Source organism: Dipodomys ordii, unplaced genomic scaffold (assembly GCF_000151885.1).
Source record: "Dipodomys ordii isolate 6190 unplaced genomic scaffold, Dord_2.0 Scaffold1000000201, whole genome shotgun sequence".
NCBI lineage: Eukaryota > Metazoa > Chordata > Mammalia > Rodentia > Heteromyidae > Dipodomys > Dipodomys ordii.
The window spans coordinates 393950-421422 of NW_012283818.1; the positions used below are offsets into that span (position 1 = coordinate 393950).

The following is a 27473-nucleotide window of genomic DNA, read 5'->3' on the forward strand; positions in this document are numbered from 1 at the left end:
CATTTGGGTAAATGCCCAAAAATGGGATTGCTGAGTCATAGGGGAGCTCTATGTGGAGTCTTTTGAGGAACCTCCATACTACTTTCCAAAGTGGTTGAACAAGTTTACACTCCCACCAAAAATGCAGTAAGGTTCCCTTCTGTCCACATCCCCTCCAGGATCTGTGGTTATTAGTGTTCTTGATTATAGCCATTCTAACTGGGTGAGGTGGTATCTCAATGTTGTTTTGATTTGCATTTCTTTTATGGCAAGGGAGGTTGAGCATTTCTTCATGTGTCTATTGCCTATCCTTCTTTCCTCTTTAGAGAAGTTTCTCTTTAAGTCTTTAGCCCACTTATTTATTGGTCAGTTGTTTCTTTCAGGATTTGTTGTTGGGTGATTTAATTTTCTGAGTTCCAAGTATATTTTAGATATGAGATTTTTTATTGACTGTGATGACACACATTCTATTTATGATATTGATGATAACCCATCACATAGTGTCTAGAATTGTAGATATGTTCTCCATCATGTCTGACACCCAGGACTCTCAGAGAAAAGGAAAACAGGTATCACACTCAGCTTCTTACTCCATGATCCAATTGTTGGCAGTGCTGGGATCTGAACTTAGGACCTGACAGACCCAATTCAGACCCTGAATGGGTGTGTCAACACGGCAACCTATAGCCAATGAAGCTGCCAGGGAATTTTCAGACCATGAGGTTGAGCTACAGGGGTGGACAAAATAGCCATACATGGATAGACAGGTGGTAGAACACCAATAAATATATATTTGTACAGTGTGCCAGAGATATCTACCTAGGATTCAATGACATCAACTACATTCCTACTACCTCTTAGGTATTTATTATGCCACCATTGAAGGAATAGTATTCTTTTCATGCTTAATAAACCATTCATTAAGATGAATCATCGACCTAGGATCATTGCATCTAATTTTGGACTAGACCAATACACGCAGAAACTTCTCATTCAATCATGAGTTTGCTAATATTTCATTGTTATTCCCATGCACGGGAACAAGTATCTTGGTATCTCCCCCACTGGTAGGTGTCAGAACCAGAATTCAAGCTCAGGGCCTATGTTGCCACATGGGCCTCTGTCTTCCATGATAGCCCGTTAGCCTTCTCCAATGCAAGGTGAAGTACCCTTTGCAGCCATGTAATTCAGACCCAGGATGGTCACCATGCAAAAGAAGAAAATATAAAAAAATCCATCCTGCGACATTTTTTCCATCATTTTTCTGTCATTTGTTCCTGCAAACTTCAGAGCCTAGGATCCCAGGATTGGCTACGGGCCATGGGAGCCCGCCAGCCTATGGTGATCAAAGCTGAGGTAGAGTTGTGATTAAATGAGTTCAAATCCCATGCTTGGCAATACTACTACTACTACTACTACTACTACTACTAATACACCCTGGCTCAGAATTCGCACCATTTTTCTGCCACCTCTGAGATTCCAACTCAGGTCTGGGTAACTTTGTTGCACTGTCGGGGATGGTGATGCTCACCATCCTTGAAGACTACAAGGTCAGGCCTAGTCCCAGGGCCTGAACTGAAGCCCCAGCACTAGCAAAAATCATATGCTCACCTACTTTACACATAGGATTTCTCTTTACATAGAGATGTGGAATGCATCATGCATTCAGTGTATTTATTCCTTTTATTGTGTCTTAGTCATGGATGCATTTTGTATTTTATTGCATATGATGGCAGCTATAACTGTGCTGACATGGATGGCAACTGATTCCCATGAATATAGATTTGCCTATATACCATACTGCATCCTAGCTGAGACACTGGACTTTCACAGGACAGAAAAACAGGTGCAACGATTGGCTTCTCACATCAGGATTCATCTTTTGGCAGTGCTGGGATCTGACCTCGGGGACTAGCAGGCCAAATAGGCGAATGAGTCCAGGTAAGCAAAACAGTCTGTGAGCCACTAAGGAACTATGGCCATTCCCAGGACCTGAGATTGAGCCCCGTGGTGGGGGGGGGAGGGAAGGGGAAGAACAATAGTCATCTATTCATAATCTGAAGGTAGTATGTAAATAAGGACATATTTGTATAGAGTAGGATGGCAACCAGTGATGGAATCCAATCTACCTTGTTACTAACGATTCTGGATCTTCCCCAATACCTCCATTTCATGACTGTGATCATTATGGTCATGTTTCATCAACTCTTCATTAAAAATAATCAATACCCCATGAGTCTTGCCTATCATTTCCTACTCGCATAAAGCAGGAACTACTCATTCAATGATGAGATTGATTGCATTCCACGACTCTTCCTAGGTCCAGAAACGAGTGTCCCAGGATCTCCCACCATTCCCTCATGGTAAGAGGGCTGACTGGGATTCGTCTTCAGGGCCTTCATTGTCTGGTTAGCCTGTGGCTCCACCAAAAACAAGCAGGCCTTCAGCCATGCCAGGTCACCTTCACTCTGCAGGTAGACATGTTCAGATCCAGAATGGTCACCATGCAAAGGAAAATAAACATAAAAGAGCCAGGTGGAATTTACCATCGCTTATTTTCCCCTCGAGGCTTTTTTTTTTTCCAGCAAGCCCCAGAGTCTGAGGGTTCGAGGACGGGCTGTTGTTCCAGAGGCTGCAGCCTAGGATGATCAGAGCTGAGGAAGAATTGCCACGACTTGAGTTCAAGCCCCGGGTCTGGTAAAAAAAAGAAAAAACTATGAATTAAGAACCTTAGCTCAGAATTTGTGCCATTTTAATTCGAGAGCTGGGATTTGAACTCAAGTTTGGGTAACTCTGTTGCACTGTGGGGGAAGGTGTAGCTCACCGTCCTTGAAGACTAAAAGGTCAGGCCTGGTACTGGGCTTCATTTGAAGCCCCAGCACTGGACAAGCCCACCTCTTTTAAACATAGGATCTCTATTTACATACAGGTGTGGTATGCACCTTGTTTCAGTGTAGTTAATCTTTTTATTTTATGTCTTATTCTTCTATTTATTGTGTATTTTATTGAGTATAGGATGACATATATAACTGTGCTCACATGGATGACAACCTATTCCAATGGGTATAGAGTTGCCTATGCTTTCTGGATCCCAGCTGTGACCCAGGACTTGCATAAGATAGGAAAACATCTTCAAGGTTTGGCATCTCACATCAGGATGAACCTTTTGGCAGTGCTGGAAGTTGAACTCGGGGCCTAGCAGAACCAACTACCAAATGTCCACATGAGCACACCAGCTTGTGAGCCACTAAGGACTTAGGCCATACCCAGGATCTGAGATCTAGCCCTGGGGTGGGGTGGAGCACCATATTCATCCATTCATATGCTGAAATTAATATGCTAATAAAGGCCTGTTTGTATAGAGGAGGAGAAGTGGTGAGCTGTGTTGGAATCCTATCTTCCATGTGACTATCTATTCTTGGATCTTTCCCAATGCATCCATTTCCTGAATGTAATTATTATTGTCACACTTCATGCAGTCTTAATTAAGATCTTGCCTATCCTTTCCTATGCGAATCATGCATGAACTTCTCCACTCTTCCCTAGGCCTGAATTCAAGCACCAGTACTGAAAAACATAACATTTATAGACATTTTAAAAATTTGAGTTATATCTCTATATTCATTTTAAATTGTGTTTGTTGGAGTGATTCATTATATTTTATTATTGTTTGTGGATTGATTGATTGATTGATTTAGCATTAATTTTATGTAGTGTGAGTACAACTATAACATTTATTACATTTGTTCCAATCTATTCCATAGCATGTAGCTTTGCAGACATAATATGTACATCATACCTGACACTGAGCACTTGCTCAGAAAAGGAAAACATGTGTCACACATGGAATCTTACACCAGGAAGAAAGTTTTGGCAATGATGGGACCTTGGCTGAGGGACTAGGAGGCCCAATTCATGAAGGGATGAGTGTCAGCACGGCAGCATCTAGCCCATGCAGGTGCCAAGTGGATCCCAAGACTTGGGATCGAGTTCCAGGTTTGGCCAAAATAGCAAACATCTTCTATGCAGATGATGGTATACAAATAAATATAAATTTATATATTTACATACTGCCAGAAATGTCTATTTAGTATTCAATGACACATAATATGCTCCTCCAGATTCTCAGGTCTTTAGTGAGGACTCCATTTAATCAACAGTATTCTTTTAGTGCATAATAAACTATGAATTAAAATCAGTCCGTGTCCTGTGATTATTGGGTCTAATATTCTGGTAGACTAATTGATGAACTACTCATCCAACAATGACATTGTTCACATTCCTCTGGTGCTCCTATGGATGACCGGGATTCAAACTCAGGACCTAGGATTTCAGGTTGGTCTATGGCTTCGCTGACAGCCTGCCAGCCTTCAGCAGTGCCAGGTGACCTACAGGCTGCAGCTGTGTCATTTGGACCCGGGATGGTCACCATGCAAGGAAGGAAAATCAAGAAACCTCCAATCATCCACAGATCGCGGTTTTTTTTTTTCCGGTGCTGTTTTCATTTTGTTTTCCTGTCAGTCCCTGAGGCCTACTATCCCATGATCGGCTATGGGTCCAGAGGCTGCACCATCCCAGCCTAGGGTGATGGAAGCTGAGTCAGTGTTGCCACAACCTCAGTTCAAGTCCCGTGATTGGCAATCAATCAATCAATAAATAAATAAAATTTTAAAATATTAAAAATAGCCACGCACCCGTGGCTCAGACCTGTAATCCTAGCTACTCAAGAGGCTGAGGATTGTGGTTCAATCCAACCCAAGTTGTAAAACCCATGAGACTCTTATCTCCAATAAAGCACTAGAAAACCAGAAGTGGTGCTGAGGTTCAAGCGGTAGTGTGCTCACCTTGAGCTGAAGAGGGCAGGGACAGCGCCCAAAGTGAGAGCTCAAGCCCCATGAAAAAAAAATTTAAAAATACTAATGAAGCTCCCCAGCTTGGCATTCATGAATTTTTTTTTCCTGTCAGGCCTGGGATTTGAACTCAGAGTCTGGGTAACTCTAATGCACAGTGGGGGATGGGGAAACTCACCATCTTTGAAGACAAGCAATTCACGCCTGTTCCCTAGGCCTGAATTCAATCCCCAGTCCTGTTAAAGTAATATTCATCCACATTTGAAAAAATGATTAATATCCACATACTTATTTTTACCACATATTATTTTACTGTGTATTTATTTTATTTTTTGCACTATTCATTCATTCATTATTTATGTTGACTATTATTACAGTTATAACATGTATTAAATTGATTACATCTTATGAGAACTATACAGATTAGCATATCTATTATATATCTTACTTCAGACCCAGGATATTCACAGAAATTCTATAGTAGATGATCCCATGCTTAGAAAAACAGAAAGAATACACTCACCAAGTCGAATTCATACCTAGGCACCCCAGTGGCTTACATCTGTAATCCCAGCTACTCAAAGGTGAGAACTGGAAGATGAAGTTTCAAAGCCAATCCAGGCATAAAAGCCTGACAGATATCTTCAATTAACAGGCAAAAGCCAGGCTACAGGTATGGCTGAAGTGGTAGAAAATCAGCTATGAACACTCAAGCCAAGAAAGAGCAAGCTGAATTCAAGTGCGGAGAGAGGGAGTAGGGGAAGAAAGCAGAGAGAAAACCTCCAAAAACAGAGAACAAAACAACAGTACACACATCCCACCTAATTTATGATACCAACAAACTGAAAATAAAAAATCAAGCTTGTGCAGTTGTATAACTTTACATGAGCACATATGCTTTTAGGTACACTTCAAAACTATGTTTTAATAATACATATGAATGTATATTAAAATGTAAAAATATATATCTTTAAATAAACTAAGAAAGCAGCCAATGAATAAATACTCCTGAATTAGTGCCTTAACCATGGCATTATAAATTATTTATATTAAAAGTGTATTCCAAGTTTCTTTCCTCAGGATCAATCTATAAGAAGTTTGTTTATGCACTGTGCGTCGGTGGCTCACTCAGGAGGCTGAGATCTGAGGATGGCGGTTCAAAGCCAGATTGGAAAGGAAAGTCCATGAGATTTTAAAGTCCATGAGATTTTTATCTCCAATAAACTGGAAATGGCACTGCGGCTCAAGTGGTAGAGCACTTGCACTGAAGGCAGGCAGCCAAACCCAGAGTTCAAGCCCCACCACCGACAAAAGAAAGAAAGAAAGAAAGAAAGAAAGAAAGAAAGAAAGAAAGAAAGAAAGAAAGAAAGAAAGAAAGAAAGAAAGAAAGAAAGAAAGAAAGAAAAGAAAGAAAGAAAGAAAGAAAGAAAGAAAGAAAGAAAGAAAGAAAAGAAAGAAAGAAAGAAGATTGTTCATACAGAAATTCTAACTTTCTGAGCTTTAGGAATTTTGTCTTCCTTTTCTTCCAGGGTCTTATGCTCCTTAGGCAAGTACTCCACTTTATTCCCAAAATGCTTACAAGTACCTCCTGTCCTCACAGAAGTGAGTTTTTATTCAGAAACCCAACCTTTTGGGGTATGAGGGCTCCCCTAGTGTATTTTGTGGTAGGCACTGAGGAAAACTCACACGATGCAATTGCAGAGAGTTTATAGTTATAGAAATAACTCTAAATAGAAATAACATCAACTGTCCCTCTAGGGAGGAATGATGTACTCATTTTCATTCTCACTCTTCATGGCAGATGGTCAAATTGGAAACACCAATGTGCTATGCTGAAATGTAAACGTTTAAACCCCTTTTTGAAAAAGTCTCATGTTATAAAATCAAAATGTATCAAATAAAGGCCAAGTGAACTTTAAAAAATATGAAAAATGCTAATGAAGCTCCCTGGCTTGGAATATGTGCTATTTTTTGTCTGCTAGGCCTGGGATTTGAACTCGGGGTCTGGGAAACTCTTGCACTCTGGGTGAAGGGGAAGGTCTCTATGCTTGAAGATCAGAAAGTCAGGCCTCTTCCCTAGGTCTGAATTCTGGCCCCAACCCAGGAAAACATAGTCCTTACATGTATTTTAAAGATAGGATTAAACTTCCAGAGAGGTGTCCAGTCTATATCATGTTTGGTGTGGTTATTCATTGTACTTTTTGTTTTATTCATTTATTTACTCTTTATTTTATTGACTGTGATGACACCTAACCATGTATTACATTGTTTACACCCTATCACATAGCATTTAGATTTGTAGACTTGTTCTCCATCATGCCTGACACCCCGCTCTCTCACAGAAAAGGAAAACAGGTGTCACACTTGGCTTCTTACTCCAGGAGGAAATTTTAGCAGGCTCTGAGATCGAGCCCCAGCGGTGGCCAAAATAGCCATACATGGATAGGCAGGTGGTAGTACACCAATAAATACATATTCGTACAGAGTGCCAGAGCCGTGTATCTAGTTCAATGACATCTGTTACGTTCCTACTAAGTTTTAGGTAGTTATTATGCCTCCATTGAAGGAATATTATTCTTGTCATGCCTAATTAACCATTAATTAAGTTCAATCAGCGTCCTAGGATTATTGCGTCTAATTTGAGTCCAGACCACAAACTACTCTTTCAATCAGTATTCCTATGCATAGGAATGAGTCTCTTGTGATGTCCTGCCATTGGTATGTGTCAGGACTTAGATTTTTAACCCAGAGCCTATGTTGACAGGTTGGCCTATGGCTTCCCTGATGGCCCACAAGCCTTCAGGAATAGCATTTCAACACCACTTTGCAGCCGTGTCATTCAGACTCAGGATGGTCACCCTGCAAAGAAAAAAATAAAGTAAAACCCGCAGTCCTCTGCAGCTCGGCACTTTTTGTGCTGTCCCACATTTTTTATTCTTCATGCAAGCCCTCTGGGCCTAGGATCCCAGCATCAACTATGGGTGAGAGGCTGCAGCCCAGTCTAAGGCAATCAAAGCTGAGGTAGAATTGCCACGACCTGAGTTCAAGCTCCTTGGTTGGCAAAAAAAAGAATAAATAAAATTAATTAATTATTTAACTAAATAGAAAAAAATCCCCATCGTTTGGAATTTCTGCCAGTTTTCTTTCCTACCCTGGGATTTGAACTCAGGAACTTGGTAAATCTGCAGAAATGTGAGGGAAGGTGCAGAGTTTCTACTACTTGAGTTCAAATCCTGTGTCAAGCCAAAAACAAAAAGTTAAGTCACTAACCTCAGCTTGGGGGTGGGGGATAGCTGTGGAGGTGGGAGGGAAGGGATGGCAAGGGGCAAACAAAGGAGGAGGCAAAAATGCTCAATAGTAAATGTCCTCATTACTTTGCTCATGTAACTGTAACCCCTCTATACAGCAGTTTTACAACAAAAAATGTACAAAAATGAAACAATTTAGAGCTCGGGGAAGCACTTTGCAGGTAAGGGAAAGATGTCTGAATAGTTATACAAAATTATACACTGCTGTTTTTAAAATGTTCAGTATGGAACTGAATAAACATAACTGCTTCCATTACAACTAATAAAGTCACTGTTTTGGAACTGGAGCTAGTATTTCTGTCACTCCTGGGATTTGATCTCACCATCCAGGTAACTCTTTTGCATCGTAGGTGAAGGGGAAGTTCACTGTCCTTGAGGAAAAAATATACAGGGTAGAGTTCTCAAGGCCTGAATTAAGTCCCTATAATGGAAAAAAATACTTATGTACATTTGTAATATATGTTACATATTACATGTGTATTTTTATTAAAAACTGATTTTTTATTATTCATTTTGTATTTCTGTATTTCTATAAATGATTCATTTACTTATTATTTATTGTATTAGTATTATTATACACATAATATTTATTACATTTTACCCATCTATTATAAAATTATACATAATAATTTAGGACATTGACTCATTTTTCATTAATAATTTACTAAGTGTTGAAACATGATACATAATTAAATGGAGGCATTTGTCACAGTCTTCACATGTTTAGAGTCTCTCCCCAAAATGAGCTTTGTCTTGTTTATCTTTAACATCTTCCTATAGGAATTTCTTTAGATGATTTATATTCAGGAGCCTTTCCTTGAGGATAGGCAAGTTGAGGGATAAAATTATAAGGGTGGGACTGGGAATGTGGCTTAGTGGTAGAGAGCTTGCTCAGCATGCATGAATACCAGGGATTGAATCCTCAGTGCCACATACTCAGAAAAAAAACAGAAACTGTTGTGTGCTCAAGTGGTAGAGCACTAGCCTTGAGAAAATGAAGCACAGAGACAGTAACCAGGCCCTAAGTTCAAGTACCAACACTGGCAAAAACAATAGGCCAGATGCCAGTGGCTCACACCTGGAACCCTATCTTCTCTGGAGGCTGAGATCCGAAGACCACAGTTCAAAGACAGCCTGGGCAAGGAAAGTCTGTTAGACCCTTATCACCAATGAACCACCAAAAGACCGCATGGGGCGCTGACGTTCAAGTGGTAGAGTGTTCCCCTTGAGATGAAGGGCTCAGGAACAGTGCCCAGGCTTGAGTTCAAGACACACAATAGGAAAAAAGTGAGGGTTAATCATAGTACTTTTCCTATTTGCTAATTAGGAGAACAATCTCTGGAAAATGAACGCTGACGCTGATGTACACTAGAATTGGAGTCAGAGCTCAAGGTTCAAGTTTAGCAGATCCATATGCCCAGCCTCTCAGACCCTAGCATTATAACCTTGTGTCCTACAGGATTCTGAAAGGTCCACTGTTGAAACGCTTAATATGTTCCCCAAGCCCTTTGTGATAAGCAGTTGACTTGTATTGTCAATGTCATTACACTTCTGACCTAGCAGAGCACCAGTAGCTAAGGCCAATCACCCTACCTCAGGAGTCTGAGGTCTGAGGATCACAGGGTGAAGCCAGCCAGGGCAGGAAAGTCTATGACACTCTGACTTCCACTTCTGAAAGGGCAGCTGTTCAAGAACTTCCTCGGTTTCTCTTGATGATGAGAAGTTACTTGTACTTGAGTTGAACTCAAGGCCTGTCTCTAGCACTCTACTACTTGAGCCACAGCACCAATTCTGGCTTTTTCTGTGCATGTGCTACAGAGAGATCAAACCCTCTGTAGGGCTTCTTGCATGCCAGGGAAAAGCACTCTCTCACTAATCCACATTCCCAGCCCTCTCATCTTTTTCTTAATGGTAGTTTCTACATAAGTATTCTACCATTTTAGATCCCCCAAGTTTAATTTTCTGAATAACGGTTATTTAAAAAACCTTGATCTTCTCTTCCGCTGCCTGATTTGTGACTGTTCCTTCCTTGGCCTCATAATAAAATGTAAATAAAGGCCGCTGAGATCTTAAGTTTGTACCATATAAGGACACAGACCTTGAACTCTGGAAGAGAAAAGCCATGGGACTGAAAAGAAGAGAATGATGCAATATGTGCAACAAGCCTATCTGAAAAATAAATCTGTACATAAAAGGAGAAGCATTGCATACAATCTGTTTGCACTCAGGGAGGTAATATACACACATAAGTAGGTAGGACACTCATATATAAAATTGGACTTCCTTTTTGAATTTTTTTGGTGGCCATCCCAGGGCTTAAACTCAGGGCCCTATGTGTTCCTCAGCTGTTTTGCTCAAGGCTGAGACTCTACCACTGCCACAGCTCCACTTCTAGCCATCTGGGTTAATTGGACATAAGCGCCTGCCTGGCTTTCCTGCCTGGTCTGTCTTGTATCTCCTGCTTGGCTTTCTTTCACAAAGCTGGAGCTCTAACCTCTGGGCCACTGATACACTTCTGGTTTTCTGGTGGTTTATTGGAAATAAGAGTCTCACAGACTTTCCTGCTCAGGCTGGCTTTGAACAGAGATCTCCTGAAGAGACTTCAAGTGCCTTTTCTCAGGTATTCGCCAAGGATCTGCTCCACACAAACCCTTAGTTTAAATCTCGAGATTTATTAGAGAAAAACAGAAACATGAAGATGCTTCTAGTATGTTCTAGATACTTAAGGTTGGAGACACAAAACACTCATAATTAGATAATTTTATAGGCCTAAGGAGCAATGCAGAAAGTATCAGGATCACACCAGCTTTTGGTCCTCTTGTCCTGAGAGAGTAAATTCACTGCAGCTCAATGCTAAGTGACTGAACTGGCATGCCTTGTGGACATTTGCTGCCAAATCATGCGACACTCATTTCTCACTTTTGGCTTCAAACCTGTGACCAGAGGAGAAGAGGAGGAAAGAAAATACTATAAAGAATGTTGAGTAGTTTACTTATAAATTCAAGGCATTGGAATGATGCTGTTAAGTAGTCAGATTGTCCAGATTAAAAATGAAGAAAAGAAAGGCAGGTGCCAGTGTCTGCTGACTGAAATCCCAGCTCCTCAGGAGGCTGAGATGTAGAGAATCTGAGTTTGAATCCAGCCAGCATAGGAAAGTCCATGACACTGTTATTTCTAAGAGATCACAGAAAACCCAGAAGTGGGGCTGCGGCTCCAGGTTAATGCACTACACTTGAGCAAAAGTAACTCAGGGACAAAGCCTGTGCTCATAACTGCACCCCAGGACCTGCTTCCATGTCTTTGTGTATGTGTGGATGTATTCCTATAGGTGAAGCTCCAGAGTAGATATGATGAAGGGCACCAAGCTAGAAAATTTGTTTTCCAGACAATGATTTCATAACACAGAGACTTCTTTCATGACAGTGCATGTTCCTGGGCTCCCGTCAAAGTTCCCAATGCAGCCGGAGGGTTTCTCTGCCTCCCAGGCCTGCTGGAAGAAGTTTCTCTCATTGTCTGGACAGGCAGACAAAAGGCCTCAGTCCTGTACAGCTGTTTAACAAACAACTCAACTCCATCTTGGCCAATTAGTGAGGATGAGTGTGGATGGGCTCTGAAGGTCAGGACAAAAATGCCTCTTTGTTCTCCAAGCTATTTCTCTCCCCAGTGCTCTGTTTTAACATCAAGCCTTCATTTGTGCCACCTCCTATGGCAGGCCAAGTTCCCAACACTTATCCTGCCTTTGTAAGACTATATTCTGGTGTTCAGATACACTGCTCAATATAATTCAGGAGTCCTTCTGGCAGACAACTAGGGCACTTAACCTCAAGAAATGTTTCATTGAGGGTGATGATGGGCCTATGATGCCTTTGCTAGGCTTTGGAAATCCAAGCATATGTCTGATCTCACCATGTTTCCTGTCATCTAGGACTGCTGAAGCATATTAGGTTATTAGGTTTTGAAACCTTTGACCTCCCCTAGTTGAGTTCTGGGTGGCAATGTTTTGGGGATGAAGACAGGACCTTGGTGTTGACCATGAGCTCAGTTCAGGAGGTGTGTGTGTGTGTGTGTGTGTGTGTGTGTGTGTGTGTGTGTGTGTGTGCACACAAGTGCACACATATACCAGTCCTGGAGCTTGAACTCAGGACCTGAGCACTGTACCTAATTCCTTTTGTACAAGAATAGCCCTCTCCCACTTGAGCCACAGAGCCACTTCAGGCTTTTTTGTAGTGATGTGTTCCTGAGAAATCAAGTCCAGAGTTTCATAGATGCAAAGCACTCTACCCCTAAGGCACATTCCCAGCCCTGTACTTCAGGTTTGTTATTTTGTTTCTTTTTTGTTGCTGTTTCTTGTAGGAGTTGAAGTCTGGGCCTGGATGTTGTCCCTCAAGTCTTGTGCTCTACCCCATGGTTCATTGGAGCTAAATGTCTCAAGGATTTTCCTGCCCAGGCTAGCTTTGAACCATGATCCTCAGATCTCATCATACTAAGGAGCTAGGATGACAAGCATGAGTGAAAAGCATCCAGCTTCCACTTCAGGTTTCTTAGTGGTGAATTGGAGGTAATAATCTCATGGGACCTTTTGTGTCTGGCATAGTTTGCAAGCCAGATCCTCAGACCTCAGCTTCCTGAGAAGGCAGGCTGACAGACCTCAGCTACAGACCCCTAGGCTACTGCAATGGGGTACTTAGGTCCACATGGTGGAGTGCTATCCATGTGCCCAAGAGGTAAGGGTCAGTGCCTATGCCACGAGTTCAAGCTTCATGATTGAGAAAAAACAAAACAAAACAATTGTCTGCAGCAGACAACTCACCCACTCTTCAGTAATACACAATTTTGTCTCTGCCATGGGGACATATCTTAGTCTCAATATGCTTGTCTGCATAATCATCTCAGTTGTGTAGCTCTTACAAGGAACATATGAAAGAATACACTCTGTGAAGGACAGAGCAGATGGCACTCTTTGAAGGACTCAGCACACAGTATCATGTGAAGACTCAGCACCCAGCACCCAATGCAGGACTCAGCACACTGCACCCTGTGAAGGACTCAGAACCCAGCACCCTGTGCCAGACTCAGCACAGAGCACCCTATGAAGGAATTAGCACATAGCTCTATTCCACAAGCTGTCATTGGAATTAGGTTGCTTTCATCAGTATCACCATTCTTTGAGGAACATTTCACAAATCACACAAGTTCACTTCTAATGGTTTAGTGGGGGTGTTTTTTTTTGACGGGTGGAGGAAGGCTACCCATAGGGCTTGAACTCAATGCATGCGGATACTGTTCTAATAACATTTACTCAAGGCTAAGGCTCAACTGCTTAGAGCCACATCTCCAAGAGTCTCACATACTACCTACCAGGGCTTGGTTTAAAAGCTCCCAAGCAGCCAGGATGACGGGGGTAAGCCAGCAGCATCTGCTTCTGTGGAGCTGGGTTGCAGCTGTTTACATCTGCCTGAGTCAGGTTAAGTGGCAGCTGTCAGTGCCAGACTCCTAGCTTGTTCTGTGATGTGGTACTTGAAGTCCTGTCCTTCTATAATTGCAGTTAGAACATTCTACCTTTTGTTGGTGGCTGTGCTGGGGCTTGAGTAAGGGCTTAGACACTGTCCCTAAGCATTTGTGCTCAAGGCTAGCACTCAATTGATTGAAAGACAGCAGAACTTTCAGGTTTTCTGCTTATGTGGCACTGAGGAATGGAACCCAGGGCTTCGTGCTTACTAGGGGAGAACGCAATCACTGAGCCCCAGGAGTAAAGGAGGTATAAATAGATAGATTGTTGTATATAAATGGTATATACACAAAAGAGAGATGTCTATATTATTAAATTATAGATAATATTATTACAAATTATTAGGTATTAAAATATATCTCCATGGGGCTGGGAAGGTGGCTCAGTGGTAGAGTGCTTGTCTTGCATGCATGAGACCCTGGGTTCAATTCCTCAGCACCACATAAGCAAAAAGAAAAAGCCGGATGTGGCACTGTGACTGAAGTGGTAGAGCACTAGCCTTGCCCTGAAGAGCTGAGGGACAGCGCCCAGGCCCAGAGTTCAGGCCCCACGACTGGAACCAAAAAAGAATATATATATATATCTCCATTTAATGATGTGTCCCAGCTAACAATTAATAAAGTATTAATTAATACTCAATACCCTGTTATTGTTTATCACATACATACATCAATGCATATAATATTTTATAGAATGAGACAGATGTCTATATATTATTAAATTAAGCATCATGTGCTACTACCAATTATTAGGTATTTATGTCTCCATGCAATTTTTTTTAATTTTATTTTATTTTATTTGTGAACCTACTGTACAGAGGGGTTACAATTGCATGGGCAGGATAATGCGTACATTTCTTACCAAGCATTGCAGCCTCCTCCTTTGTTTACCCTTCCCATCCCTTCCCAGCCTCCCCTTTCCCCCCCATCCCAATCCTTCTCCTTCCCCTCTCCCCCCACCCCTTCCCCCCCCGCACCGACGTTGTAAAGCTCGTTTTGGACATGACAACTTGTACTTCTCATTGTTGCATCAGATCCACCTGTATCCTTAAACAACTGGTTTTTCCCCATCTCCTCCACAAGTTATACTGACATCAAATATAGTGAAAGCAGGGGTTATACTGTGGGGGAGGGACATACAAAGCAACAAAGAGATAATCTTATAAATGCGTTAGAAACACATGCATGAAAGAAAAACATTAAAATACATATCTAAGGGTTCATTTTCCTGACATCACATTATCTGACCTTTTCCGCTTGACTCATACATATACTAGATATTGCAAATAAGGGAAACCATGGGACCTATGTTTCTTTGGGCCTGGCTTACTTCACTTAATATAATTTTTTCCAAGCCTTTCCATTTCCTAACAAATGTGGCAATGTCATTCTTTCTGATGGAGGCATAGAATTCCATTGTGTATATATACCACATTTTCTTGATCCATTCATCTACTGAGGAGCATCTGGGTTGGTTACATATCTTAGCTATGGTAAATAATGCTGCAATAAACATAGTTGTGGTGGTAGCTTTAGTGTGGTCTTGTTTGTAAGCATTTGGGTAAATGCCCAAAATGGGATTGCTGGGTCATTGGGGAGTTCTATGTGAAGTCTTTTGAGGAACCTCCATACTGCTTTCCAAAGTGGTTGGACAAGTTTACATTCCCACCAACAATGAAGTAAGGTTCCTTTCTGTCCAGATCCCCCCAGCATCTGTTGTTATTAGAGTTCTTGATTTTTGCCGTTCTTTCTGGGGTGAGGTGATATCTCAATGTTGTTTTGATTTGCATTTCTTTTATGGCTAGGGATGTTGAACATTTCTTCATGTGTCTATTGGCCATCCTTTTTTCTTCTTCAGAGAAGTTTCTCTTTAAGTCTTTCGACCACTTATTTATTGGGCAGTTGTTTCTTTGGGGATTTGTTGTTGGGGGGTTTAATTTTTTGAGTTCCAAGTATATTTTAGTTATAATACCCTTGTCCGTTGTATGGCTAGTAAAGATCTGGGTTTTCAATTCTATTCCATTGGTCCTGAGGTCTGTTCTTTGCAAGTACCAAGCTGTTTTGATTATTATGGCTTTGTAGTAGAGTTTGAAATTTGGTATTGATATTCCTTCAGCAGTGTTCTTTCCATTGAGGAGTGTTTTTGCTTTTCGGGGTCTTTTATTGTTCCATATGAATTTTTGGATTGCCTCTTCTATTTCCTTGAAGAATGAGGTTGGAATTTTGATAGGTATTGCGTTGAATTTGTAGATAGCCTTGGGAAGTATTGACATTTTCACGATGTTAATCTTTCCAATCCAGGAGCATGGGAGGCTTTGCCATTTTTTTAGTTCTGTGTTAATTTCCTTTCTCAAGATTTTAAAGTTTTCATCATAGAGGTCCTTCATTTCATTAGTTAATTCCTAGGATTTTTATTTTTTGTGGGGCTATTACAAATGGAGTTGCTTTCCTAATTTCAGCCACACTTTTCTCATTGTTGGCATACAGAAAAGCAATTGATTTTTGGGGGTTAATTTTATACCCTGATACTTTGCCAAAGTTTTGAATCAGCTTGAGTAATTTGGGAGTGGAGTCTATGGGATTCTTTAAATACAAGATCATGTCATCTGCAAAGAGGGAGAGTTTTATTTCTTCTTTCCATATTTGGATCCCCTTTATGTCTGCATCTTGTCTTATTGCTGTAGCTAGGCATTCTAATACTAGATTGAAAAGGAGTGGAGAGAGTGTGCACCCTTGTCTTGTTCCTGAGTTAAGAGGAAATGGCTTTATTTTTTCACCATTGAGTATAATGCTGGCTGTAGGTTTGTCATATACAGCCATTATTGTATTGAGGAATGTTCCATGGATTCCTAATTTTTCCAAAACCTTCATCATGAAGGGGTGTTGGATCTTGTCGAATGCTTTTTCTGCATCTATTGAGATAACCATGTGGTTCTTATTCTTGCTCCTGTTGATGTGATGAATAATATTAATTGATTTGCGTATATTGAACCAGCTTTGCATCCCTGAAATGAATCCTGTTTGATCGTGGTGTATGATTTTTTGGATGAAATGTTGAAGTCGATTGGCCAAAATTTTGTTGAGAAGTTTTGCATCAATATTCCTCAAAGAGATGGGTCTATAGTTCTCTTTCTTAGATGAGTCTCTGCGTGGTTTTGGGATGAGGGTTATGATGGCTTCATAGAACGTGTTCGGTAGTGAGCTTTCTCTTTCAATTTCATTGAAGAGTTGGAGGAGTATTGGTGTGAGCTCTGCTTTGAAGGCCTTGAAAAATTCCGCTGTAAAACCATCTGGTCCTGGACTTTTCTTAGCTGGGATGTCTCTTATTGCTGTTTCTATTTCAATGCTTGATATGGGCCTGTTAAGATAGTTTAACTCATATTGGTTTAGTTTTGGCATGTCAATATTTGCTAGGAAAAGGTCCATTTCTGTCAAGTTCTCAAACTTATTAGCATAAAGTTTTGAGAAGTATTCCCTTATAATGTTCTGAATATTGGTTGTTTCCGTGGTGACGTTTCCATTCTCATCTCTGAGTTTATTAATTTGGGTGTGTTCTCTTCTTTTTCTGATAAGATTTGGTAAGGGTCTGTCAATTTTGTTAAGTTTTTCGAAGAACCAACTCTTTGTTTTGTTGTTTCTTTCTATAGTTTTTTTGGATACTAATTCATTTAATTCTGATTTAATTTTGATTATTTCTTTCCATCTACTGGATTGGGGTTTATCTTGCTGTTCTTTTTCAAGGAGGTTTAGATGTGTCATTAAATTGTTCGTTTCAGATCTCTCCAATTGGTTGATGTAGGAGCTCAGAGCTATAAACTTGCCTCTGAGTACTGCCTTGCTGTGTCCCAGAGGAGCTGGTAATTTGTGTGTTCATTTTTGTTGAATAGCATGAACATTTGAATTTCCTTTCTAATCTCTTCCATGACACACTCATGATTCAGCAGTGTGTTGTTCAGCCTCCATGTGATGCCCGACTTTCTTTGGCGGCTTTTGGTATTGAGTTCTAATTTTATTCCCTTGTGGTCATAGAGGATGCAAGGTATAACTTCAATTTTTCTGAATTTAGGCAAGTTTGCTTTGTGGCCTAAAATGTGGTCTATTTTAGAAAATGTTCCATGTGCTGCTGAGAAAAACGTGTATTCTGATGCTGCTGGGTGAAATGTTCGGTAGATGTCTGTTAAGTCTAGTTGATCTATGCAGCTGTTTATATCTGCGGTTTCTCTGTTGAGTTTTTGCCGAGTTGTTCTATCTCATGGGGAGAGTGGTGTGTTAAAATCCCCAACAATTAATGTCTTTGGATCTATATGGGATTTGAGGGAAAGTAGTGTTTCTTTGATAAATTTGGGTGCTCCATTGTTTGGTGAATAGATATTTAGAATTGTAACATCCTCCTGAAAGAGAGATCCTTTAATTAGTATGTAGCGACCTTCTTTATCTCTTCTCACAAATTTTAATTTGAAGTCTATTTTATCTGATATTAGGATTGCAACTCCCGCCTGTTTATGGGGCCATTTGCTTGGAAGATTTTGTTCCAGCCTTTAACATTGAAAATGTGTTTGTTTTTACGGGCAAGATGTGACTCCTGCAGGCAGCAGATAGAAGGGTCTTGTTTTTTAATCCAACTAGACAGTCTATGTCGCTTAATTGGAGAGTTCAGTCTGTTAACGTTAAGAGATAGGACTGACAGGTATTTGGGAGTTCCTGCTATGTTATCCACCTTCTTGGGGGCTGCAAAAACTGGGTTCTTCCTATGGTTCTTGGATTCTCAGTTTGGGTGCAGTTTCTTGGCCTTTATTGCGGTCTTGTTGGTTTTCTATGTGTAGGACATCTTTAAGAATCTTTTGTAGGGCTGGTTTGGTGGAGATGTATTGTTTCAATTTTTCTTTGCTATGGAAGGTTTTTATTTGGCCTTCAGTTATGAAGGAGAGTTTAGCTGGGTACAGTATTCTTGGTTGATAGTTGTTTGTTTTCAGGGCATGGCATACTTCATTCCAGGCTCTTCTTGCTTTGATTGTCTCTGCTGAGAAATCTGAGGTGATTCTGATTGGTTTCCCTTTATAGGGGATTACCCTTTTCTCCTTGACAGCTTTAAGGATCTTTTCCTTGGTCTGTGTTGATCCTGTGTGGATTATAATGTGTCGGTGGGAGGTCCTATTTTGGTCTGGTCTATTTGGGGTTCTAAAAGCTTCTTGTATCTCAATAGGCCTATCTTTTTGTATGTTTGGGAATTTCTCTGCTAGGATCCTGTTAAACAAATTTCCTAGACCATTAACTTCTGTTTCTAGGTGCTCCTCTACACCCATTATCCTTAGATTAGGCCTTCTGATGGTGTCTTCCAGGTGTTGGATAGATTTATCATATTTCTTGGACTTGTCTTGGATGGTTGTATGTTCTTTCTCTATAATATCTAGGCTGTCTTCAATCCCTGAGATTCGATCTTCTGCATGGTCTAACCTGCTGTCAAGACTCTCTACTTTGTTTTTTATCTCTTTTCCTTCTAGTTGGTCAGCTTTGATGGCTTAAGTTCTTTGTTGAAGCTCTGTTTTAGGTCTTGTATGAATTTCTTTACTTCCTTTATTTGGTGTTCAGTGTTTGTTCTCAAATCACTTAGTTGATTGGTTATGGTTTCTTTGGATTCCCATTCTTTCTGTTTGGTTCCATTCAGCATTCCCTTTGTGGTCTCCCTGGCTTCCTTCAGCTCTTTGTTAATGGATTCCATGAATGCCTTTAGTGATCTTTGTGTATTCTCTGCCTGTTCTCTCAATTCCTGTATTACTCTTTGATTAGCTGCCTTCTCTTCGTGGGATTCCTGCAGTTCTCTTTGAGTGTCTCATCCTGCTCACCCCATTCCTCCCTTTCTCTTTGAGTATTCTCAAGTTGTTCACGCAAATCCTGCATCAGTATTTGAGAAGCTTCCTCACGCTTATGATACTCCTGTATAAGCTTTTGGGATGCCTCCTCTTTCTCCCTTTCACGCTCATACAGAGTCCTTTGGAAGTTGTCAAACTTCTCATTTATCATGGTTGCCACCAGTGTTTGTAGAGCTATTTGGGAACTCTCCTCTGGATCATTCATTATCTGTTCTGACCCCTGATTGTCAAGATTGGGAATTGAGATATCCGGATTTGCCATTTTTCTTGTGTTTTTCTGGCTTACTCTGCCCATTTGAGATGAAAATAACACCAGTTTTGTGCTAGAACACTATCTTAAGGCAACCATCAATCAAAGTTTGCTTTTGTACATTCAATAGTCTACAGATACAATCTAGTTCAACAGATACGTCTATTCAACGTCAAACAACTATATGTTAATGGGATTCGAACCGCAGAGAAGAATTTGGAAGACCAGAAATTATAAGGGTTAGGGAGAGAGGTGGGTAAAAAATAGGGATAGATTGGTGTGGGGGGGCACAGGGAGAGTTAACTATGTCCTAAACCCAATGCAGGAAATAGGTTGGGTAGGATGCAAGTAGAGAGAGAGAGAAAAAGAAGAAAGGGAAGTGAAATGAAAAGAGACCAGAAAAAAATAGAAATGTAAAAAATTAATATTATTATGGGGATTAAAAGACCATCTATTTAGAGAGGAATGTGAGTATATTAAGATAAGGGAAGGGACATAGAGGAGAAGTGAAAAACTTAAAAAAATGCTAAAAATATTATATGGGAATAAAGAGGTAGTACTGCTATTAAGGAGTTTAAATCTCGGAGGTTTTGAATTGGGTAATAAATTTGTGGATTAAGTGTGTACACAATGGGGGATAGGGTCTACTAGTTAACTGCGGGTTTATCTGAGGATGTGAAGGACAAGAGCTAAGTCACATAAAGAAGGTCAAAAAAAAGAATAGGTGAACAGGATAATAAAGGGAGGAAGAAAAAAAAGATCAGAAGTTCGGTAGAGCTAGACAAAAAACAAAAAGACAGTTAAGAAAGAAAGAAAAAGAGAGAGAAGACAAGAAAAGAAAGGAAACCTCACATTCACGTATTCCTAAAATAAAAATTATAAGAGGAAAAAAAAGTTACTGGAAAACCATTATTTTTCAAAAAAGGCAAAAATTGATAATATTTTTAGAAAAGGAAAAAAAATTTTTATACATATAAGGTACCCAAAAAAAAGGAAAGAAAAGAAAAAAAAAGAAAAAAAAGGGAAAAGAAGAAGAAAAAAAAGAAAAAATTCTTTGATTTTTTTTTTTGGGAGGGGTCGGGAGAATCCTGTATCTCCCTTTTGTCTGTAACCAGCTTCTTGTTGGAGTCTCTGGTCTGCTTGAGGTCCTGCGGCTTGATTGGTTTCTTAAGTCAGTTTGTTCCAACAGGCAGAAAAATGCTCTGCTTTACCCAAGATTTTGGGATCCCCCTCCCAGATTAGTTTAATGGGAGGCAGATCTGCTTTGAGAATCACAAAAGAGGGGGATGCAGTGGTGAGGCTAGGTTCTGGGTAGAGTTGCAGGCTTTCACCAATCAGTAGCTTTTCCCTGGGGCTAATTTGTGAAGAAAAGAAAAAAAAACTCACAGAGCCAAGCCTGGAGCCATTCTCAGGGTTTCTGTTTTTCCTTTGATTGTTGAGGCTGCTAGAGGGAGGGGCAGCCACTGGCTCTGGTTACCCAGTGGGGAAAGCCACTCCAATGGCTGGTGCCTGAGCTGAGTGACTTTTCCCTGGATGGAGCTGAGTCTGGCAGGTCACTTCGCCATTAAGTTCTTGTGACCTGCTAAATGACTCGTTTTATTCCAAGGCCTGAGTTGGAGCTAGCAGCTCCTCCAAGCTTTGTCGGTATCCAAGATGGGGATCACTGGTGCTGGGGGGGGGAGGGGTGGCCTTCCCTCCTCTGCTCTCTGAGAAGGAGTGAGGATGTCGGGCTTCTACTCACGCTGAGTCTTGGATCCTGGGTCGTCTCTGGTCTGCAAACTGCAGGATGAAGCTGTCTGCTCCTTGTCGGTTCTTGCTGGTGTTGAGTAGAATCCGCTTGTCTGCTGCGTCTGGCTCCTTCGTCCCGGACTCTCTGTGTGAGCACTCAGGTATTGCCCGGCTGCGGTCTCCACCGTGACCCTGCCGCCGCCGCCGCCACCGGCGGCTGCTGGCTAGTGCTCAGATGTGTATTCTTGCCTTGGCTTTCTCTCACTTGTCTAACTCTCTGTCCTGTGATGGCACACTTGGTGTGTTTCTCTGGCTTAGGACTGTTCACTGGAACTCTAAACTGCTTTCTATGCGAGAGCTTGTTCAGATTCCAGCTTCTCCTCCGCCATCTTGTCGCCTCCCTCTCACCTAAATTGTTTACCATTAGAAGTATTTTGATTGCTTTTTATACCCAACATTTTGAGAGAAATGTACTACTTTATAATGTTATTAAAGAAAGACTGATATAAAAATCACTTTTCACCCCAGATAAATATTTTACCTTTCATATACACAAAAATGCAGTCTGACATATTAATGTTAGGAATGAGAGTTTAAAAATCATAGGCACCAAGACCTAAGTATGAATTAAAGACTCTCCAACTTGTGAATACAATTGGTTTAAAAAGACATCAATACTACTGCATTTTTAATTCCCTATGATAATGATTCTCTATGATAATGATAATGAAAATGATAAACTATTAACACTTAAAATAACTCATTTTCTTGGGAGTAGGACACAAAACACAAGGTTAATTCTAATCATTTAAAAAGACCTTTATTTATACTAAGCATTCACTCATAACTATAAAGATTCTAAAACTAACTGAAGTACACAGACACAAAGGAAATAATTTAACTGCATCATGTACATTTATTGGACCGTTAATAGAAAACAAAGTTATACGAATAATTAGCTTACCCAATTCACTTACATTCTTTTATTCTATTCCATTTACTTCAATAAAATCTGGGTTTTCATAAAATGATGCATAAAAAAGCCTATATGCCCACTTACATTTTCAGATCTTAACAATATTTATTTCAGAAAATTTAGCTCTATAGTCAATGAACTGAAATAATACTAAAATATTCAAAGGACTTTCAGAAATTGCAAGACTTCCTCTGGGATGTTATGTATATTGGAAAAGATATTCAAAAAGCCTTATTTGTTAAAGTTGCCATAGTTACTCCCACAAAAGAGCCATTGGTAAAGATCCCTGTGCATGTACAAAACACCTTCAAATGCATACACAATCTGGACACGACACATCCTTTTGGTTTGTTCATTTTTGAAAGGAATATCTAACAAGCATATCGACAATACTTATTTTGTCAATAAGATGGGATATTCAAACGTAATATGGGTTTGATTAACTCTTAGTGCGAATAGATATGGTTTTGCAAAGAAAGTGATTTTCTACAGAAATCCAGAAAGAGTTTATCCAACTTATGTTTCACAGGAATAACCAGAGAGTAATACCTGCTTGGTCAAGTCGGTCCAAATCACTCCATGAGTGTATCTTAAAAGTATAACCAATTTAAGAGGTCAAATATGAATTTTGTACTGACAATCATCTTACAGCAATAACTTACTACCTAATTATGTCTGTATCTTCTTACCTCACATAAAATAAGAGCTGAAAGCGGTCTCTTTATCTAACTTAATGCTGTAAATGCTTTGATTATGATGACTTTTTTAGTAGACAAATAATATGTAGAGAAGGGTGGTTCCACTGAAATGACATGACAGAACACTGATAAATAAAACATTGCAACACAGTTAGCTCTTTTCAGCCTCAACATGTCCAGATTGGCAAGCAACATTGCAACAGCACACACACACATATACATGTATACACATGTTCACACATGTACACACACATATACATGCATGCTAAATTCAGGGTTTATTGTACAAAAAAGTTCAAATAAAATATTAGTGATTAGAACAAATGATAATATGCCTTATTACAAAATAATGCATGAACCATCACCACCAATGTTACATTTTACCTGCCTCTCCAAATGTGACCACTTAATTTATTTTTAATTAATTGATTACCTTATTAATTCGCTTGGTGCTAATACTAGGGCTTGAACTCAGGGCCTGGCTTTGTCCCAGAATTTATTTTTTGTTTCAGTTTTCTCAAGACTAGCATTTTACTGCTTGTACCACAGCTCCATTTCTAGCTTTTTCTGGTTACTTTCAAATCAGAATCTAATGGACTTTTTTTTTCTTGGTCTGCTTTCAAACCACAATCCTCAGATTTCATCTTTCTGATTAACTACTACTGAAGACATAAGCCATCAGTGTGGCTTCTACTTTTTCCTCTATAGTTATCTAATGCACATACTTGAATAGTAATTTAAAACTGAGAGTATAGAAACAAGATGTACAGTGATGATACTGTCCTGTCAGAAATTCAAGTTAGTAATGTAAATTATTCTTAAGACCATACACAAAAATACCATATTATAGTGTAAGAGAACTCACTATTGAACATATGAGCCTTAAGAGCTTTCTAATAGATCCATTATTTATTGTTACCCAACATTAGAAAAATGTATGAGGCATTGGTAAAATAGAAGTCCTTTGCATGACTACATATATTCCTTGTTTTTTTAAAGACACTTGCTTTCATCTAAAAAGTAGGCCTGTCTATTGTCTTCATGTGATTTCAATAATTGACAGTGCTTAGTGAGAAGGTCAAAATGTATTAGTAGTCCTTCACTATCAATTCTCATTTTTCTTCTTGGAGAATATAATGATCAAATCAATAATTCAGAATCAGAAATCAATAGTTCAGAATCATGCTTCCATTGCAAGTGGATCACAAGAAATCCTCAATACCAATTTCCACAAAGTTTTGTCACAGATACAATTTCCCTGCCTTCTCTAGCTGCTTTACTACCTTCCTATTTCTTCATTATACAGGAAAAGTGTGATTCACCTGATTTCAGTCAGATCTGTTCCTAGAATTAAGGAATTAGTTTATTGTCTGTAATTTGGTCAAAGTTATGTCTCTTTATGTAGGCTACTATAAATGTATTTACTAATTTCAAGTAAATACATAAATTCTATTCCCATCTTTTTTAAAAAATAAAATTTTGTTTGCTCTATAAATTGATCAGAGGCATGGATTTTGTGGCTAGCTAGGTCATTGCACATCATCTGTCTCTCTCTCTCCCTTTCTTGGTTCTCATAGATAATATGATTGCTCCATAATTATCCTGATTTATTTTGCTTTCATATTTTTGGTTGCATCATTTCAGTTTTTGCTCGGCCATTTCCCAAATCATTTATATAGAAGGCGTTATTTCCTAATTTCTCATTCCTAGAATAAGCTGCACATGAAGACATCACTGGTCCTCATTTTCAGTGTGTACATTTGAATACGGAGGAACATCTTTCCTATGCTCTCCATCAATTCCCTACTCTCCAGTTAGAATAATTTCGAATAGTAAAATTGGAAAAAGAGAAAATAAATCATGGTGAATAAACAGTTGCAAAAAATCACTGGATATTTCTGACCAGTTCAACCAATGTGAACTATTAGGAAAATACATGGACACCTCATTCTCACTGGCACTCAAAGTTTCTGGTTAGGTAATTCTTAGGAATATGAAGAACAAGATGAAAAAATAAGGAATGATATCAATTGCAAGAAAAAAAATGGAGAAGGATCCAAGCAAATTTCTTCATTGGGCTGCCAAAAATATTCGGCTTACTACAGTGCGGAGACTTCTTTCCCAAAAGGCCACTCATGTGAATAGTAGGGATGACGATGAGTATACCCCTCTTCATCGAGAAGCGTACAGTGGACAATTAGACATTGTCAGTGAGTTGGGGTCTCAAGCGGCACATGCAATAACTGTAGATGACTGGACACCCCTGCACAGTGCATATACGTGGAATAATACCAGAGTGACTTCTTTATTACTTCATCATGATGCAAATACCAATGCCCAACTAAAGGCCTCTTGTCTCCCTTACATCTTGCTGCTGCGAATTGAGCTAGCAAAGATACGCTGGATCTCCTTGTGTTGAACCATTATATAAAACCAGGCCTGGAGATCAACATAGAAAAAATTGCATTTGATATTGCCAAAAGGATAAGTATGTATCACTACTTCTATGAAGTTGTGGAAGGCTGTACAAATTGTTCACCTATGTCCTAATGGTCGGGTTAAGTTTCTTAAATTTCAAAAATGCAAGTCTATCTTTTGTGTCCCTATAAAATATTTTCACAATCCAAATAAGAGCAATATATTTTATTTTGGTCTGTCATGGGGCTTGAACTCTGGGCCTGGGAGCTATCTCTGTGCTCTTCAGCTCAAGGTGAGCGCTCTACTACTTGAGCCTCAGCTCCACTTCCAGTTTTCTAGTGGTTTATTGGAGATAAGAGTACCACATACTTTCCTTCCCAGGCTGCCTTGGAACCAGGATCCTCAGATCTCAGCCTCTTGTGTAGCTAGCATTATAGGCATAAGCCACATGTGCCCTGCAACACCAATATTTTACTGTAAAAATTCATGTATTTCGCAGAATTCTTCCAAGTGAATTGCCTGCATTGGATGTCAAAATGTATTCAATAGTTTTTGTATACATGTATAATGATTTCTTCAGAGTTTGAGATTTTTTAATCAGAAACAATTTTAACTTACTTGTTGAAATGAGTAGTACAGAAACTAAAATATTTCCGGTGCTTGTCTGAAAAAGTATATTTTAAAATATTCTATATTCTATGTTTGCATAATGTTCATAATTTATTTTATTTTCTCCTAGATATACTTTGAATTCTACATTATTTAATAATATTTAGGTTCATTAATGTGTCCTTTCTGATTGCATTCCATATAGAAACAGTTTGATTCCTTTTTTTCTAGGTCTTAATATTATTTTTCTTTGGGATAAAATGACAATGTTGTCTAAGTTGAAAAGTTTTGTAAAGTTTATGCTATGTAAACGCCTTTCTGAGGTGAATATTTAATACACTGATGTCAAACTAAATTTAATTATATGAATTACGTGTATTGTTACAGTTGTAATTTTTTAATCAACTTTTTAATAACTGTTTTTCATTTCTTGCATCTGAAGAATGAAACATATGGTATACTTCTAAAATTTTCATATTATCCTTGTGCAAATGCCATGTTAATCTCTGCATTGTAATTTGAGTATTCGTGCTGCTGAAGCATGTAGTATCCTCTAAATTTAAGTAGTTAATGATGCAATCTTTATGCAAGCCTATATCTATGGGTGCCTACTTGTAACAAGGAAACCATATTGTTCCGAACAATGCTATCGATCTTATTTCCCTAAAATTCTGTGAATAGTAGAAAAAATTATATTGATCAATCAATTGCTCACATTTGCAATTTTTTTGTCAATGACTATATTAAGTCTTTTTATTTGGAATTTGATCGTACTCTCAATTATTTATAGATAGGTACAAAGGTGATGGCTTTTTCAAGTACTTATTTATCCAGCTATGTTAGCTATGTGGACCTAATGGATTCAAAGTAAGCGTTGCTTAAGAGCTACTTCTAAACTTCTTCAGCTGATATTTTCCCAAATGAGGTGTTACTAGCACAAATGTCTACCTGAGACTTTACCCTTCTTCCATGTGGGAACAGACCAACCAGAATATCTTACCCTGACAACATAGATTGTCTTACTAGAACAAAACTAATCTTGGTTACAAGGGATCATAAAGAGATGAACAGTTCAAACAGAACTGTTCAGACTAGAAGGTATTTTATCAAAATATAATTGTTTATTGTACCTTCCATTTCAAAAGTAGCTAAAGCCAAGAAGGTGAAAAAATTGTTCATATGCATGATTACTTAATGTCCTGGCCTGTCTACCATCCAACCAGGCAGGAACTTACACTACTGCCTTTTTATCACCAAATATTTTCATAGTTGCAGGAGA

At 39.3% G+C, this 27473-nt stretch overlaps 1 pseudogene; it reads left to right on the plus strand.

Annotated features, from left to right (window-relative positions):
- Nucleotides 1-1496: 1496 nt before the first annotated feature.
- Nucleotides 1497-25717, plus strand: LOC106002696 (annotated as a pseudogene).
- Nucleotides 25718-27473: the final 1756 nt, after the last annotated feature.